This window comes from Delphinapterus leucas, unplaced genomic scaffold, assembly GCF_059928025.1.
Source record: "Delphinapterus leucas isolate spDelLeu-1000000601 "Yukka" unplaced genomic scaffold, BTC_Dleu_Yukka2 spDelLeu_asBTCV2_sq49, whole genome shotgun sequence".
NCBI lineage: Eukaryota > Metazoa > Chordata > Mammalia > Artiodactyla > Monodontidae > Delphinapterus > Delphinapterus leucas.
In genome coordinates, this window is record NW_028322258.1 from 1182708 (window position 1) to 1195588 (window position 12881).

General features: G+C 42.0%; 1 long non-coding RNA gene across 1 annotated transcript; it reads right to left on the reverse strand.

Annotated features, from left to right (window-relative positions):
- Positions 1–286: 286 nt before the first annotated feature.
- Positions 287–5169, reverse strand: LOC149743935 (uncharacterized). The gene is made up of 3 exons (XR_016391646.1): positions 4569–5169; positions 3452–3582; positions 287–442 (listed from the first exon to the last, which is right to left on the reverse strand). It is a non-coding gene; the product is annotated as an uncharacterized LOC149743935 (long non-coding RNA).
- Between the last annotated feature and the right edge of the window lie 7712 nt (positions 5170–12881).

Consider the following 12881-nt stretch of genomic DNA (forward strand, 5'->3'; position numbering starts at 1 on the left):
AATAAACAGGACAAAAGAACATTTTTATGTTTTTATGTATTTTCCATTCAAATTTTTAAAAAAGAGATAAGTAAGCTAGCTCAGTTCATATTTCTCACAAAGATCACTTTCCAAACTAAACTAAATTGTTTGTGACCATAAACAGGAAAAACACCGTACTCTAGTAGCACCATCTGACATTTCCACCTTAATGTTACCAAACACAACTTGACACTAATGTCAGAACTATTAAAAATGTTAAAAATCCCCAACCCCACTCAAAATGCATACCAAAGTTCAGGTAAAGGAAAAACAAAAACAAACACAAAAGCAACTCACCGTTATCTTTATGTTCTTTCAGAAACCCATTAACAGCACACTGGAATTTAAAACTAGTGTCGTCATCTGACACCTGATGCCCAATTGTACACATTTTTAAATAAGGAAGAGTTTCTGGTAAGTCCTATAAGGCAAAACCATGAAAATATGTATTATTTCCTTTGTAGGGAAAGAATAAAAAATTAATTAGAGAAGGCAGAATATAAACCAGGAGAGTACATTAAACTTTGTATGTCAGTCATTCTGATGAGAGCCATTTTTTCCAAAGCTGCTTTAACCAGTAATTATCACTTGATTTTCATTCAAACTGCAGAACGGACAGTTACCAGGCATGCAAAAGGAAAAGCAAATCTATGTGAATGAATGCACATGTAACTCAAAATGACATAAACAGTTCTGCCTACATTTATGTTCTATCTTACATTTCAAGGGCCATAAAGCGGCTGTGATTTAAGGAGAGTAGTAGAATAGAGTCAGAAGAACTTGGATTCGAATTAGGAAACAGAGGCAATTTCAGGCATTGTTGAGAACTGGTATTCTTGAGGTGGGAGAAAGTAGACTATCAATAGAAGACAGAAAAGGATAAGTGAAAATTCTCTAGTTCTGAATTTAAATGGAAAGTAGCAGTAGGAACCTATGACATATTTTAAAAATATTAAAAACAAACGTACATATTTCCTAGCTCTGACCACTGAAAAAGTCTAGAAACAACTGATGTCATGTCCAAAGGACTCAGGAGTCACCGAGAAGCTCCAACTGGCCAAAGATAGGGCCTCAGTTAGAATAATAACTGTAACGGAGTCCACGGTGATAGGAATAAATGAAATTTTACAAAACTGGTCAACACTGGAGGATATTTGTGAATCAACTCATTATTTTGAAAACTGTTAAATAAAAGAAGAGAATCATGCCTCTACAACTGAGCAACCAAACAGCTGATGAGGGGAATCTTCTCCTCGTACAAATATACCCAGCTAATAAGTGAAAAAAAGAACAACAGAATCCACCATTCTTTGAAGCCTCAACTGAATTAATGGATGTAGGTATGAATCATCAGTGACTGCTAATACCACAGAAAGACACAACTATATACGTCTCCATGGAAGAACACATCATCACCCATGAAACTGTCTTGCCAAAACAAAACATGCAAGCTTCATTCAGATCAACTACCGATTTACAGGAAATAAAAGGACTGAAGAATATGTTACCAACACATGGAATGTAATCATCGGCATCTAGATGGGACAAATCACCTGGTTTCTTTAAAAACAAAATTCAAGGAGGAAAAAAAAAGTGAGAGAGACATGGAGGGAGAACCTATAGATTAAACAAGACTTCAGAGACCTAACAATCCACGGCAAAGTGTGGACCTTATTTGGATCTAATTCAAAATTCTTATAGACAATTTTTTATGACGTTTAGGAGACAACTGCAAATTTGAGCACTCCCTGGGTATTTAATATTAAAAAATGATATTAAGGAATAAAAGTCCTATATTTTAAATGCACGTACCAAAAACGTACAGGTGTAATTTACATGTTGTCTCGGAGCTGCTTCAAGATAATACGGAATGGGGTGAAACAGGTGGGGGTATAGATAAAACATGACAGCCATCAGTTGGTAAATAAGAAAGCTGGATGAGTTCCTGGGTATACAAGGAACACTCACAGTAGTTTTATACTTTTGTATATGCTTAAAATTTGTGATAATTGTTTAAAAACAAGACGACACTGTAGAAAACAGTTTGGCACTTTCTCACAGGTTAAGCGTAGAGCTTAGTATTTGGCAGTAGGCTATGATCCAACAACTCTGCTACTACCTACGCTGCACATCTAACAGAACTGAAAGCAGGGATTTGAACAAATATCTGTACACCAATGATCACAGCAGCATGATTCACAATACCTACAAGGTGGAAAACAACCAAGTGTCAATCAACCGTTGAATAACAAACTGTGGTCTATGTACACACAATGGGATTTTCTAAGCCAAAAAAGAAATGGCATTTCGTTACGTGCTATAACATGGATGAACCTTGAAAACACGACGTTTAGTGCAATAAGCCAGACACAGAAGGACAAATACTGCAGATTCCACTTACACGAGGTACCTAGAATAGGCCAATTCACAGAGACAGAAAATAGAATAGAGGTTACCAAGGGTTGGTGGGAGGGAAAATGGGGTTGTTACTGTTTGATGGTTACAGAGTTTTTGTTGAGGATGATGAAAAAGTTTTGGTTCTAGACAGCGGTGATGGTTACACAGCACTGTGACTGTACTTAATGCCACTGAACTGCATATTTATAAACGGTTAAAAGAAATATGATTTCTCTATATTTTACCACAATAAAAAAAAAGCAATAACAGAGCTGAAATTTCAATTCTTCCTTTTCCGAGAGTCAGTTTCATCGTCTGTAAAATTAGTAATTGTAGTTGTCTATCCTCTGAGCTTAGTGCAGGGTAAGCACTCAGTAGGAGATATCAGTACTACTTCCACTTCAAGAGCAAAGGATTGCTGTGAAGATTAACTAAGTCAATGGATATGAAAGAACTTTCTAAATGGCAAACTGCTCTACAAATATTAAAAGACATTAGGTGTTACTGTCTCCCAAGGCCATGGAACAGGTCAGAAGGAGGATAATTCTTTTGCACTGGAATGTCCTACATGGGCCAAGAGAATAGATGGGTTTCTGTACTATATCAGAAGGCATCAGGAAAAGGAAGCATAAAACTTAGAGAACAATTGTCTTTTACACTGATGCTTAAACATGCTCAGGCAACTGCTTAACATAAGTGCTAAAGACATAATGGACATACCTTTCTTTCTTTTTAGGATACTACTGTAACTACTAAAAGTTTACTTCATTTTCAAAATGTAGAACATGGAAGCTTATAGAATTTCTTAAGCATATCTAGAGCCTACTGCCAAATACTACAGTTCAATTCATATCTTTCATCTCATTTTGAAACAGCAATTACAAATGTGTATTTAAGGAAACCACTAGCTTCCCTTTTTGAACCCACGAGAGAAGGCCAGGACTCACCTTAGCATAAGATGATAACTACTGAACTACTATGAATTATTACAGTATCAGAAAGAAGGTCATTTTCAATTACGCCTTCCATTTACCTCTGGCTTGTAAGAGCGGCGAGTGTTTGCTAAGTCAATAATCAGCCCAAGTTCTTCATTCTGTCCTTGGATTTTGTTAAGAGATCCAAGGGGGAGAAACGTTCTTCTGGAGCAAGATTCTTTTCAAAACTCTGTCAGAAAGAATAAAATAAGGAAGAACATATGTTTAAAATCCTTTACTATGTTATCCATTTATTCAAACCCTGGGATGCTAACATATGAGATTCAAAGTCAAGTTTCCTCCTCTGCAGCTTACAAGCGATATTACAATCCTTTCTTCCAGAGAGATTAGACCGAAGAAAATAAGCTCACTTCTATATAGTTATTTCTATGTTTGTTTATTTCATGTTGGTCTCCTAACCTGACTCTAAACTCCCAGAAGGCAGGGACCACATCAATTTTGCCTACCACTGTATTGCCAGCTCCAAGCGGAGTGCCTGAAAATAGACACAGAAATAAATACTTCTTGAACATCTACATATAGGAAGGATGGCTTTCACTGCTAAATATTCTTTCATGTATTTGGCTTATACATGTACCCTGTTCCATTGATCTCTTTGGTTATTCAAGTGTCAGCAACACACACTTTTTTTCTTAATTGGTAGACTAGTTTTAGAGCAGTTTGAGATTCACAGCAAAACTGAGCAAAATGTACACAGTTCCCACTTACACCCTCTCTCCTTCATCCCACACAGCCTTCCCCATTATCAACATGCCATACCAGTGTGCTTCATTTGTTAGAATTCATGAACCAACACTGACACATCGTTATCAATCAAAGTCCACAGTTTATTGCATTCATGGTACAAGTAACCGACTATTTCTTTATTTCTAGTATAGTCATCCCCAAACATTTACATACTGAGATACATATTACTTTCTTATAAATTACTTTATTCTTTATTTATAGTTAGGGCATTGCATTGTTTTTTTTTGTTTTTTAATTAAGTACAAAAGTTGGTTGTATTTGTCTATGAATCCCATTTCTGGATAGTAAAAGAGGTATTAAAAAGTATTTGCTATAAAAAGGGAAAATGGAGTACGACGGGGTTGAGAGCCAGGGCTCTATATGGTGAATTCAGATTTCTGGAAGAATACGGTATTAACTTTTGCTCACCTTTTTTAAAGGAACTTTGAAAGCAATGAAACGAGTCCCAGGCATCCGCTGTTCAACTGGGAGATAGTCTTTCCACCTGTTAATATAGTTTTTGTTAGGCAAATTTTATGTTAGGCTGTCTCCCTGCACAGGATGAATGCGCCTTGAAAATGGAAATCATATCCCTCTACATCGGCTCCCAGGTGGTCCCAGCGTCCCGACCCCGACCCCGGCCGCGCGCGACACACTTTCCACAAACTGACACACACGGAGCCCGCGCGAGGGCCGGGTCGCCTGGAGGCCGGTCCCCCGCAAGCCGAGCGCACGAAAGGGCGCCCCAAAGGCGCCGGCCCAAGGCGCCCGCTGCGCTTTCCCTTTGGAAGCTGGGCTGCGGGGCCCAAGCGTAAACCCTGAGACAAGGAACACGCGCACCACGCCGCCACGGGGGACGACAGGCCGGGCGCCCACCTAGCCGGACACCCTGCATTTCTGCAATCACCGGACGCCTGTGTAAATTTCCGTCTGGCCTGTCATTTTCCAAAGGCCACTCAAGATCAGGGGACAGAACGCCTCCTCTCCAAGTGTCCTGCCAGCCCACCCACTCAAGATCAGAGGGACAAAATGCCTGACTAAAACAAAACAGAAACAGAAACACAAAAAAACTGGAGAGAGGGAGGAAAGGGTGCCCTGAAAAATAAAAAAAAATTAAAAAAACTAAGCACGTTGACAGCGCTAAGAATAAACTACCAGGAAAAAGAAACCCTACATGTCAGATCCTAAAGTACAGAAGGGCAAGCCCGCCGACATTCCAGGACCGGGGGGACCGGGGTCCCCAGCCCTGCAGAGCCAACCGCAGACCGGCTCGGGCGCCCCTCGGAAGCGCGGGATCCCCGCGGCCGAGTCTGTGACCCCCGGCCGGCGCCGGCTCCCCTCTGCCCACCCTGCGCGCGGGGGCTGGAAACTGCCGCGGAGAACCACGGCGGGGCGGGAAGGGGGGCTCCAAAGAGGGTCTGGCGACTCGAGTCGCTCCGTTTCTCGGTGGGCTCAGCGCGCGCCGTGGGGGAACAGGAGCGGGGGTCCGGGAGGAGGGGACGGACGGCACTTACGTAGACCGGCAGCGGCCACGGGTAGACGGCGGGCTCGGTCCCCAAGAGCGACTCCAGCCTCAGCTCCAGCTTCTCCCCCATGTCTTCGCGCGCGGGCCCCGCACCGCGCTAGTCTGGCGGTTGGGGGAGGGGCGCGGCGCCGCCGGCGGGGGCGGGGCAGGCGGGCAGGCGGGAGGCTGAGGGGGGCCTGGTCTGGGCCTCAGCTGCCGCCGCAGCGCTCCCGTCCGACCCCCGGCTCCCTCTTTGTGGTCACAGGCCCGGGGCCTCCAGCGCTGCTGCGAACTCGGGCCGGCGTGAGGCGACCACAATGAGCCGGGGGCCGGGCTGAAACACTCCCGGCACGCGCGATCCGCCCCGTGGACTCGCAGGCTCGCACGCACGCACGCACGCACGTACGCACGTCTTCGGCTGCCCCTGGCCACCCTCACCGGCCTGAAGTGGGGACCCGGGAAAACCCCTCATGGACAGTCGTGGCGGGTTTGACTCCCGACCTTGACGTAGCGTGACACACCCCCTCCCCCCCCCAATAAAAGAAAAGGAGCATAGGAGGCAATCTCATACATTATTGATAAACACATACAAAGACACTATTGGTACAAAACTATTTCTCCATACAGCAACTTTGAATTTTAATAATAAATACATATATGTATCAAACATTAATAAAAGAATAAAATTATCCAATATGAGTACATTTGCTCTTGTTTTGCAATTAGTTCCAGGATTCTATTTTAGATTACTACTTCATATCTGAGAGAGTTGGGTGTGTGTTTGGTTTTGTGGAAGCTGCATTGTGCTAAATTTTACCTTTCTTTCTTGAATTAAATGGCTTTTGTTATCCCTTGGGAATACTGAAGACAGCAACAGCAGATTACTACCTACCAGTGGAAAAGTATAAATAGCAATTTTAGCCACTAGTGATTCTGAAATTGCCCTTAACTTTGTCCTTATAAAAATGCTCCAAGAATTACGTTTTGCAAATCCACAGATTTACTATCCATATTCAAGTCATTTATGTGGAGAAAGAATGTAGCCAGCCTTATCAGTAACACAGGATGTTACAGCCATCAAGCCATCAGCCACTGAAGCCACACCCAAAGCCGCACCCTGAGGGGATTCAGGATGGAGAAAACAGGATACTGGCCCTAGATAATTAAAGTGCAAATCAAGGGAATGATTTCCAGGAGACCAGATTCTTGCATCTCACCATATATGGAAAAGTGCTACATTTATTAACTTAAGATGTCTAGTTTCTTTAATTAACAGTAATCTTTTGATGTTCCAACTACCTGTCTTTTTTTTTTTTTGCAAGAACCTCTAAATACCCTGTGCCCTCCCTTAGCTCTTCAGAACAGTCCCTCAGAGCTATCTGAGAGGCTGTCTCCTGATTTCAGTCCTCAGTATGTCTTCCACATAAAACATAATTCTCAACTTCTAGGTTGTGCATTGTTTTTCAGTCAACATTTAATTGTATGGCTCATGTAGGTACTATGCCTAAATGTAATGGGATGAGCTGTAAATTATTAAAACTAGATAAATCCTGTCAGCTCTACCACTAGCTGAGATCCAGGCTTTCACCTCTGGATACCTCTGGCAGATATGGGGTCTGTGTTGGTCTTAAAATTATTCTTAGAATAGTGGGGACTCATTCATTCTTTCAACACATTTTATTGCTTATATTCTATGTGTCAGTTACAGTGCTGGGTCTTGAAATACAGAAGTCAACACACGAAAATACAAGGATAAAACACATTTTCTACCATATTAACTTTTTTCATTCATCAATTCATCCCTAAATCATTCAACACGCATCTTCTTATTGAATACTGATGAGGGGTCAAATGCTATGCTAAACACTCAGTATATAGCTGCAAACGAGATGGACAGGCCCTGATTTTGATGTCACTACTATCTTTTGTCCTGCCATATAATGGGACAGCTTCATTATTCCCTTTACCCTAAGTTTTTATCACAAATTGCTAATGAAAATAAAGCTGTTAGTGGAGTTTCAACATGCATAGGTAAATGAGAACACAGAACTCCCCTTTCTCATGTCCCGTTCTCCTCCTTCTAACTCCCTATGTGAAGTCACTTTGTGCCAAGGCCAAGAAGCTGTGCCCCAATAAGAACCAAGCTGATTTCCTCACACTGACTGGGGCTATTGCACACTTAGAAGGCTTGATGCTTAATTTTGATAAGCAACTAGAAGACCATGGAGACAACCTATAAAAATGATTTGTCTTGGGAGAAAATACTAAAGAGGGTTAATGTGCTGTTCCACATGTCTAACCCCCTGGATTAAACCACAGGCACCAAGGTCACCAAGTGTACTTGGCAACAATGAGCTAATAATAAAAAAAAGCATCATACTGTTATTGTATTCATTTTCCCCCAAGGCGCTCTCTGATAAACACCACAACCTCTAAGAGAACTGAGAACAGCTTCCTTGTGGGGTAGGTCATATAATATATATGCATCTTTTTCCAAGCAGTTAAATCATATCCAGCTATCAGCACACCTTACTTAAGGCGATCGTAATGTATGAGATTAAATGTTCCTACCTGATCGGAAAACTTCTTGTCCTCAATTCATTGGCTGTACTGGATTTTTTCTTCTTGGGTCAGACCTTCAGACTTCTACCAGAAATCCTTCCTTTGGGGAAACCAGGCCTTCCCAGAAACTCAGGAAACTGAAAGGGAGACAGCAAGAGAGAAGGAAATTATTTGGACACATAGACCTCAATTGTTTGGTTTTAAGTAAACGTCCAAGCAAACATCTTCTAGATGGTATAATAACTTTAGGGAAATTCACGGTTTATAAGTTTGGGTACTCATAAACTGAACATATTATGATAAGAGTACAGGTTGCATTTTGTGTCTTCAACTCAAGCAAAGGCTTCAAAAAAGGCCCAGTTATCCTTTGTTCATTAAGACACAAAGAGAGGGCGAAAAGGGCAAGTTTCGAAGTCTTTTTCTTTACAATTTACTTCCTTTCTTCAGTCTTCAACAAGATCTTCAGGAAATTAACTTTACTAAAGTTAATTATTCATAAAATAAACATAGGAACCTGCAGAAGACTATTTCACAGAGACCTGTAATGTACAATATCCATTGCATACATGCACCATGAGCTTGTCTTTTCTAGCACTGGCATACACAAAACTCTGTGTGTGTGTGTGTGTGTGTGCGCGCGCGCGTGTGTGTGTGTGTGCACGTGTGTGTCTTTTTCTGTGATGGAGCCATAGGGAGAAAATAAATCTATTGGCTGCAATTCAGTGATGTACGAAGATTTAAAGGTAAAGGAGAAGGTTACATCAAGTGAAACTATAAAGTCATGAGGTTGTGGTTCCAAAATAATAACAATAGCAGTCTTCTGTAACCAAGGGAGCAGGCTCCTCAAATTATAGTCACACCTGTTAGACCATCTGCCCATACATTTCACACTATCATTAATGGAAAACAAATGGCACTGTCTCTCCTTCCCTTTATCCATTGGCCATCCTCATATGAACTCTTTTTCTCTTCAAGGTCATGCTCTTTCCTATCTGTTTAAAAATATTAGGATTTAGGAGGAGTGATACGTAATGTGCCGTGCCTTGGTACTTGTACCAGTGACGGCTCTGTAAGGAGCACTGGGTTGTTAGGAGGCTATCAACTGAGTTCCCCTAGAAGCAGAACTTGAGGCGATAATTTGAGTGCAAACTGCTCATCTGGGAGGTGCTTCCAGAAAACTCAGAAGTGGAGTGGGAATTGAGAATGGAGGCATGGAAGGAAGCCAACAGAGGTGTATTACCGAATAAATTACTCCTGCAGGGAACTGCTGCCAGTACTTCAGGCGAGTTCTGTGAAACTCTACAGAACATGTCTCAGAGTTATCCCAAGAATCGGTGAGAAACTTGAAGTACTTATCTTCCAGTCCCCTCTGTCCTTGGTTGAAAGCTACACCCAGATACATTAACTCCTGTACACTTCTGGCCTGCCCTAAGGTGGATAATTGCAGGCGGCAGCATGATTCTATCAGCATATACTGGAATGATGAGTGCTGGGGAGATATGAGTGGAGCATCGAAACCATCTAATACAGTCGGGGCAGGAGATATTAACTATTGGCTTGAAAGTCCAAATGGATAACCTTAAATTCCTGGGTTTATGGTTTTACTTTGAGGTATTTAAGCATGATGTATGAGTAAAAATTTCCTCTGTTAAATCAAGTTTCAGGTCCTAACTCCCTAATCTTCTGGAAAACTGTGGTATCTTTTAACAGATTTTTGAAAAGTAACATGATTAAGATTTCAAATTGACCATTCATTCATTCACTCATTCAACACACATTTATTGAACACCTAAAGTATGTCATGGGATAAACTAGGCACCAGTGTTACTGTTACTAAAATCATTATAGTGCCACCTACAATTCAATGTATTGTGACACTCAAGTAAGAAAATCCATGGTTACCGTAAAAGATATTACAGAGTGCTATAGGAAGACACAGTAAGACCTTAATTCATGCTGTGGACAGTAGTATATGGGCGATATCAGTAGGGCTTCCTGTAGAAGGCAATTGAAATGGATATGTAACATGAAGGAAGGGTGAAGTTTTGAGGAAAAGAGAAGATAAATTCACAGTTGCCAGAAAATGAATGGTTAAGGATCAGTCCAGAAAGGAGTTCCATTCATAATCAGTATAAGAAATGCTCACTAGGGCTTCCCTCGTGGCGCAGTGGTTGAGAGGCCACCTGCCGATGCAGGGGACACGGGTTCGTGTCCCGGTCCGGGAAGATCCCACATGCCGCGGAGCGGCTAGGCCCCGTGAGCCATGGACACTGAGCCTGCGCGTCCGGAGCCTGTGCTCCGCAACGGGAGAGGCCACAACAGTGAGAGGCCCGCGTACCGCAAAAAAAAAGAAAAAAAAAAAAAAGAGAAATGCTCACTGGCGTGTAGAAAAAGAAGACAATGGAGAGGGGGGTAGAAGCCAGATCATGCATAGTCCATGTATGTATAGTAAGTGCTATGGTCTAGTCTTTGTGTTCCCCTCCAAATTCATACGTTGAAATCTTAATTTCCGTAGCTGATAGTATTAGTAGGTGGGGCCTTTGGGAAATGATTATGGTATTAGTGCTCTTATAAAAGAGACCCCACAGAGCTCCCTAAGCTCTTCTGCCATGTGAGGATACAATGAGAAGTCTGTGATTCAGAAGAGGGCCCTCATCTGACCATACTGGCACCCTATTCTTGAACTCGCAGCCTCCGGAGCCGTGAGAAAAAAAATTCCTGGTGTTTATGAGCCACCCAACCTGCAGTATAATCTTACAGCAGCCCAAAAGGACAAAGAGAGTTTGGATGTGAGATTTTACTCCAAGAAAGATGGGAATCCATTGAAGGATTTTACCTGGTAACTTAGAAGAGAGAAAAGTTTCATAACACAATCAGGTACTTTTATAAGAAAAATCTGTTTCTTTTTCAGAAAGATCACTCTGGAAATACTGTGACTAGATTTTTGGAGAAGTCTGATGGCAGGCCCGGATATAGAAAGATGAGTTGGTAGTCCATTAATATAAGTCAAACAAGAAAGTGGATATAAAAAGTGTGAATTTGTGGCTGAGAGTTCTTTTCTTTTACTACTTGAAAAATGTTATGTCAATGCTTCTGACTCCATAATTTTAGACAAGAAATATGCTGTCATTGGAATTGGTTTCTCAATAAGTGATGCATCGTTTCTGCCTGTCCACTTTCGAGATTTGTTTTGTCTCTACTTTTCAGAAGTTTAATTATGACGCGTCTTGACAAGGATACCTTTGTGTTTTTCCTCTTTGGATTTGCTCAGATCCTTGGATGTGTGCTTATGTCTTCTAAAAAATTGGGAACGTTTTAGTCATTATTTCTCTGAATACTTTGTCAGTCCTACGTGCTCTCTTTTTTCATTCTGGAACCTTGATGATATGAATGTTAGTGCTTTTGTTACTGTTTACAGGTTCTTGAGATCCTGTTCTTTCTCCCATCTCTACCCCTCAGCCTATTTTTCTCTGTACATGTGGTACATTGTATTGATCTCTTCTAAGTTCATGATTCTGTGCTTTGTAATCTCCACTCTACTCTTGAGCAAAGTTTTTGGATTGTTGTATTTTTCAGTTCTACTGTTCTCATTTGTTTTCATTCTTATAACTTCTAGTTCTTTGTTCACATTTTCTATTTTTCCCATTTCCGTCAAGGAACACATAATTGCTAATTGAAGCATTTATGTGACAGCTTATTTAAAACCCCTGTCTGATAATTTCAATAGATGTTTTATCTCAGTGCTGGTGTAGGTCTATTGTCTTTTCTCATTTATTCTGTGATTTCCTGGTTCTTGGTGCCATGAGTATTTTTCAATTGGATTCTAAACATTGTGAGTTATTATATGACTCTGTATCCCATTTAATTTTATTATTACTTTTTAGAAGGAAGTCATCCTATTGGAGGTGGAGTATGAGGACTGGGGGGTTACGTACAGATTTCCACTGGGCCCTACTGTCAAAACCCCAGCAAAAGTGGGCACTTACATTCTCTCACTGCAGACAGATCAAGTAGAAGTTCAGCTATCCTACTGACCCTTCTGACACCTTCCCCCCAAAAGTGGGAACATTAATATCATTCTGTTGCCTTTTAGTAGGAGTGGAAGTTCATCTCCCCAGTAGATTTCTTGACACCAGGGGAGGGGAGAGGTGAAGTGTTTGCTGTGTTTGCTGTCCTTCCTCCCACTTCATTCCTTCTTGTTGATGCCGGGTGTGGGTAGAGGGTCAGCTACCTGCTGGCCCCACTGACACCAGGGTAAGAGGAAGAGAACTGCCAACTAGCCCTGCTTGTGCCATCTCATTCTGTCTTACTGCCTCAGGACGGTTATGGGGATTCAGCACCCCATTGGGTCTCACTGACACCATGTGTTGGGGGTTAGTGGGGTGCCTACTCCCTCCAACCTGTAACATCCTATTCTTATCGATGTCAGGGAGAGACGGAGGCTAGGTCCCACCACTGGACCCCACGACTGTGTGAGGGCAGCCCAGTGTTAACTAGCCTGTCAGGCACCACCTTTGAAAGTCTCTTTGCTAATGCAAAGGGGTGGAGGCTCAGCTCACCACTGCACCACACTGAAACAGCCCTGGTGGCGAATCAGAGCACTGCCTCTTCTGGAGGGCAGGAGTGGGGTGGTGTGGAAGATCAAATCGTAGCTTGGCCCAACTGAAACCACAGGA